The sequence below is a fragment of the Anomaloglossus baeobatrachus genome, chromosome 5, assembly GCF_048569485.1.
Source record: "Anomaloglossus baeobatrachus isolate aAnoBae1 chromosome 5, aAnoBae1.hap1, whole genome shotgun sequence".
NCBI classification, from domain to species: Eukaryota; Metazoa; Chordata; class Amphibia; order Anura; family Aromobatidae; genus Anomaloglossus; species Anomaloglossus baeobatrachus.
Genome location: NC_134357.1, coordinates 46,711,001 through 46,716,913, shown reverse-complemented (window position 1 = coordinate 46,716,913; position 5,913 = coordinate 46,711,001). Strand labels below are relative to the sequence as shown.

Genomic DNA, 5,913 nt, shown 5'->3' with positions numbered 1-5,913 from the left:
TGGACTTAGTGGCGGTGATCCGCCGCCAATAACTCCTTACATTACCTTGATTGCCACTGCATCACGGCAACAAGAAGAGTCGGGGACACCCCGGGACTGTCGCATAATGCATGCGACAGTCCCGGGGCAGCTGCGGCTGATATTCTCGCCTGCGGGAGGGGGGAGGGAGGCAGGGGACATTAACCCTGCCCCTCTCCCTCCCCAGCCTGAGAATACCGGGCCGCCGCTGTGTGCTTACCTCGGCTGGAAGGTAAAAATACAGAGGAGCCCACGTGTTTTGTTTTCTATATTTCCGTTTGCTTTCTATGTGTATTCTATATGTCTGTGTCTGTGTTCTATGTCTGTCTGTGTGTGTTTACTCTCTGCTCCGCTTCCTCTTCCTGGCATAATGACATCACTTCCCTGCAAACCGCAGGCAGCGATGTACATTACCGCAGGTAAACCGCGAAATACCGGAGGGATTTCACGATTACATTGCAGTCAATGGAGTGAAATCCCGTAGCGACGTGCGGAAAAGAAGTGACATGCAATTGTTTTTGCTGCGGGAATCCCGCAGCAAAACATGCAGCTGTCAAATTCCGCATAGTGCGCACAGCATTTTTTTTCCCCATAGGTTTTGCTGGTGATTCACTGCACAGATGTTATGAACATTTTCTGCAGCGAAACATGCAGCAAAACCGCAGCAAATCCGCGGGAAAAAACGGTAAGTGCGCACAGGGTCTTAGTGTACTTATTGGGGCAATAATATGTGGTGGGCTGTGTAGGGGCCCTTATACAGTTGAAGGGCTACATGGGGAGACTCATACTATTTGGAGGACAATGTGGGGGTCATTATAACTATTTGCAGGTCTATATGGGGACCATTATACTGTTTATACTGGGATATGTGGGGTCCATTACATTATTTTTAGGGCCATATGGGAGGCGTTATACTGTGCGTGGGCCGTTATACAGTGTGGAGTCCGATGGGAAGGGGGGGCGCAGTAAACAATGTGGAGGTTATTATACAGTGTGTGGGTCTTTATCCTGTGTGGCGGGACATAATACTGTGTGGGGGCTGTGGAAGGGCCATTACTCAGTGTGGGAGCCATTATACAATGTTGAGGGCTATGTGGGAGCCATAATTCTGTGGGGGGGGGCATCTTTCTGCGTGGAGGGCTCTATGGGGCCATCGTTCTGCGTGGCGAGCTACGTGGGGCCCATTATTCTGTATGGAGGGCTACGTGGGGCCCATTATTCTGTATGGATGGCCATGTGGGGCCCATTATTCTGTATGGAGGGCCATGTGGGACCCATTATTCTGTATGGAGGGCCATGTGGGGCCCATTATTCTGTATGGAGGGCCATGTGGGGCCCATTATTCTGTATGGAGGGCCATGTGGGGCCCATTATTCTGTATGGAGGGCCATGTGGGGCCCATTATTCTGTATGGAGGGCCATGTGGGACCCATTATTCTGTATGGAGGGCCATGTGGGACCCATTATTCTGTATGGAGGGCCATGTGGGGCCCATTATTCTGTATGGAGGGCCATGTGGGGCCCATTATTCTGTATGGAGGGCCATGTGGGGCCCATTATTCTGTATGGAGGGCCATGTGGGGCCCATTATTCTGTATGGAGGGCCATGTGGGGCCCATTATTCTGTATGGAGGGCCATGTGGGGCCCATTATTCTGTATGGAGGGCTATGTGGAGCCATTATTCTGTATGTAGGACTATGTGGGGCCCATTATTCTGTATGGGGGGCTATGTGGGGCCCATTATTCTATATGGAGGGCTAAATGGGGCCCATTATTCTGTATGGAAAGCTATGTGGGGGCCATCATTCTGTTTGGAGGACTATGTTGGGCACATTATTCTGTATGGAGTGCTTTCTGGGGTCCATTATTCTGTATGGAGGGTTGTGTGGGGCCCATTATTCTGTACGGAGGGCTCTGTGGGGGCCATTATTCTGTATGGAGGGCTCTGTGGGGGCCATTATTCTGTATGGAGGGCTCTGTGGGGGCCATCATTCTGTATGGAGGGCTCTGTGGGGGCCATCATTCTGTATGGAGGGCTATGTGGGGGCCATCATTCTGTATGGAGGGCTATGTGGGGGCCATCATTCTGTATGGAGGACTATGTGCGGCCCATTATTCTGTACGGAGGGCTATGTGGGGGACCATCATTCTGTATAGAGGACTATGTGGGGGCCATCATTCTGTGTGGAGGTAGGCTGTATGTGAGAAATTTTTCTGTATCGAGGACTGTGTTGGGGCCATCATTCTGAGTGGCTGACTGGGGGCTATTATTCTGGATGGAGGGCATCATATTGAGTGCAGGGATGTGCGTTTTTTGCAGTTTTAGGCCCTGTGTGTACACTGTGTTTTTTGCCACGGATTTGCCGCATTTTTTGATGCAGAAAAGGTGTGGTTTTTGTTCATAACCTTCCTGCAGTCCTTCCCCAGCAAAATCTATGGGAAAACCAAAATGGTGTGAGCACACTGCGTTTTTTTCTATAGGTTTTGCTGCAGAATTTCTGCAGCACAAAAGAAACATGTCACTTCTTTTCCGCAGGTACCTGCATTTTTGCTAGATAATGGTAAAAAAAAACGCAGGGACCAACTCATGGAAAAACCACGGTAAAATTGCAGGTGTGTTTTTGGTGCGGTTTTTGCCGCGGGTGCGGAATTCTGCCAGAGGGTGCGGACTTTTCTTAAGAAAAGCGAATTTCCCAGTGCGCACAGACCCTAAACCGGCTTTTACACGCTGCGACATCGCTAGCAATTGCTAGCGATGTCGAGCGCGATAGCACCCGCCCACGTCGTACATGAGATATCTGGTGATGGCTGCCGAAGCGAACATTATCGCTACGGCAGCGTCACACGTACATACCTTGTCGGCGACGTCGCTGTGACTGCCGAACAATCCCTCCTTCAAGGGGGAGGTGCGAGCGGCGTCACTGCGACGTCACTAAGCGGCCGGCCAATAGAAGCGGAGGGGCGGAGATGAGCGGGACGTAACATACCGCCCACCTCCTTCCTTCCGCATTGCCTGTGGATGCAGGTAAGGAGATGTTCATCGTTCCTGCGGTGTCACACATAGCGATGTGTGGTGCTGCAGGAGCGACAAACAATATTGTAAGGGCAGCAGTAACGATATTATGGAATAGAGCGACGTGTCACCGATCAACGATTTTTGACGGTGATAGTCACTCCTAGGGTTTACACGCTGCGATGTCGGTAACTGCGCCGGATGTGCGTCACTAATGACGTGACCCCGACGATATAGCGTTACCAATGTCGCAGCGTGTAAAGCCCGCTTAAGGCCCTGTGCGCACTTACCGGATTTTGCCGCGGATTTGCTGCATGTTTCGCTGCAGAAAATGTTCATAACATCTCTGCAGTGAATCACGAGAAAAACCTATGGGGAAAAAAAATCCTGTGCGCACTATGCGGATTTTGATAGCTGCATGTTTTGCTGCGGGATTCCCACAGCAAAAACAATTGCATGTCAATTCTTTTCCGCACATCGCTGCGGGATTTCACTCCATTGACTCCTATATAATCGTAAAATCCCGCAGGGAATAACGCAGGCAGCAAATTCTGTGCGGTTCACTGCGTTTTCCTGCGTTATTCCCTGCGGTATTTTGCGGTTTACCTCCGGTAATGTGCATCGCTTGCCTGCAGTTTTGCAGGGAAGTGATGTCATTACAGGAAGAGGAAGCCATGCAGAGAGTAAACACACACACATCACACACAGACATAGAACACACACACACAGACACATAGAAAGCAAACGGAAATATAGAAAAAAAAAACCACATGGGCTCCGCTGTATATTCACCGTCCAGCCGAGGTAAACACACAGCGGCGGCCCGGTATTCTCAGGCTGGGGAGGGTGAGGGGCAGGGTTAATGTCCCCCGCCTCACTCCCCCTCCCACAGCTGAGAATATCAGCCACAGCTGCCCCGGCACTGTCGCATGCATTATGCGGCACTACCGGAGTGTCCCCAGCTCTTCCTGCAGCCGTGTAGCAGTGGCAGTCAGGGTAATACAAGGAGTTAATGGCGGTGGATCGCCGCCATTAACTCCAGGCTTGATCATGGCAGCGTCTATGTGACAGCTGACATGATCAACCCGTAAGTAAAGTGAAAAAACACACACCGAAAAATCCTTTATTTTAAATAAAACACAAACAAGCCTCGTTCACCCTTTTATTAACCCCTCCCGAAACAAAGCTCCGACGTAATCCACAGCTTCGACATCCTGCGATGCTTACATCCAGCCGCGACTGACACAGACACTGTTGAATGCAGCCTCGCAGCGAGACAGCAGAGGTAACCACAGGGCATTTCTCATGGCCGGTAATGTGAACTCACTACCGACCGGGAGAAATGCAGAGTGTGCTCACAGGGACTCTCTATCTATCCCTCTATCCATCTATCCCTCTATCTATCTATCCCTCTGTCTATCTATTCTTCTATCTATTTGGCTATGTGCGCACGTTGCGTAAATACATGCAGTTACGCTGCGCTTTGTCACATGTCACTTCTTCCGTGCGCTTTGCCGGCAGCTCCTGCTCTGTCTATGGCAGGAGCTGCAGGCAGAGCGCATGGAATCGGCTTTTTTTTTTTTTTTTTCTACGGACATTTTCAGCAGCGATTTGAAGCGCACGTGTGCTCTTCAGATCGCTGCAGAAATTTCTGCAGGGCTAGTACGCAACGTGCGCACATAGCCTTTCTCTATCTCAGAATGCAATGACTTTTTTTTTTTCAATGTGCTTTATTGCATTGAATGCAATAAAGCACATACCAACCCGCACGCAGCAAAACCGCGGCAATACCGTGAACAATACTGCGGTAAAACCGCGGCAAACCGCATGCGGTTTTCGGGTGCGGTTTGCCGCAGTTTTTTACCGCGGGTGTGGTAATCTTTGAATACCTGCGGAATTTTCTTGAGAAAATTCCATTTTCCAGTGCGCACATAGCCTTAGTCTGCAGTAAAAACCTCTTTGCTGCATTGAAAACTCGATTTGCTGCCTTTTTTTTTGTGGCATTTTTGTGACTTTTCCAAACATTTTTAGCCATTTATTAGATACGGAATTTGACTACAGCACATGTTTAATAAATTAAGTTTTCATCACCAAAAACAGAAAAAAAGCGAAAATGCAGCCAAACCTATATTCGGTGGAAAAAATGCTGCAAAAACACTTAAAGCAGTGACCTGCTGCAGATGGGGAAAAAAAAACCTTCAGACTCAAATCTTAGTCACTTTTCTGGTCTGGAAAATGCAGCAACACGTGACTTTTTGCACTAAAATAAATGCAAAAGATCTAAAAGGCAAAAAATAAAGAGCATTTTTGATTTTGCAAAATATTCATGAAGCACGTGCCTGATACAGAGCCAATCCATTATACAACAGAAAGAAGTGCAAGAGAGAAAGTGCAGACAGGTCCAGACATCACCCCACACTGAGCCCTGCTCATGGACTCCACACACTGGTGTGAGCAGCACCAGAGACAGCTTTTGGGAATAAATTCCCCGACCAGCAGCACATGGAGGACAGAACTCAGAGGAGACAGCAGGAGATAAGGGGTTAACAAAAGCGCAGGAGCCGCAGTGCAAAATGCCTTACCGCACAGCAACCGCAGCACCTCCACACTGCTCTGCTCTGAGACTACAACTCCCACAATGCAGCGCGGCACAGCCCTGCACCTCCTACTTCCTGCTCCTGAGCTGCACAGGGAAAGCCAGAGCCGAGAGACCAATGCAGAAAACATCATGTACGGGGAACAAGAAATATATATATAACTTTATATATCTATCTATATATATCTATCTATATATATCTATATATATATATATATATATATATATATATACAGTAGAGACCAAATGTTTGGACACACCTCATTCAAAGAGTTTTCTTTATTT

General features: G+C 48.7%; 1 protein-coding gene across 1 annotated transcript in view; it reads right to left on the bottom strand.

The window, feature by feature from the left end:
- Positions 1 to 5,675, bottom strand: part of MGMT (O-6-methylguanine-DNA methyltransferase) — a 612,540-nt gene extending 606,865 nt beyond the window's left edge. The window contains exon 1 of the mRNA XM_075352256.1: positions 5,615 to 5,675. The gene's annotated coding sequence lies outside the window, so the exon portion shown is untranslated. The remainder of the gene's footprint in view (positions 1 to 5,614) is intronic.
- Positions 5,676 to 5,913: the final 238 nt, after the last annotated feature.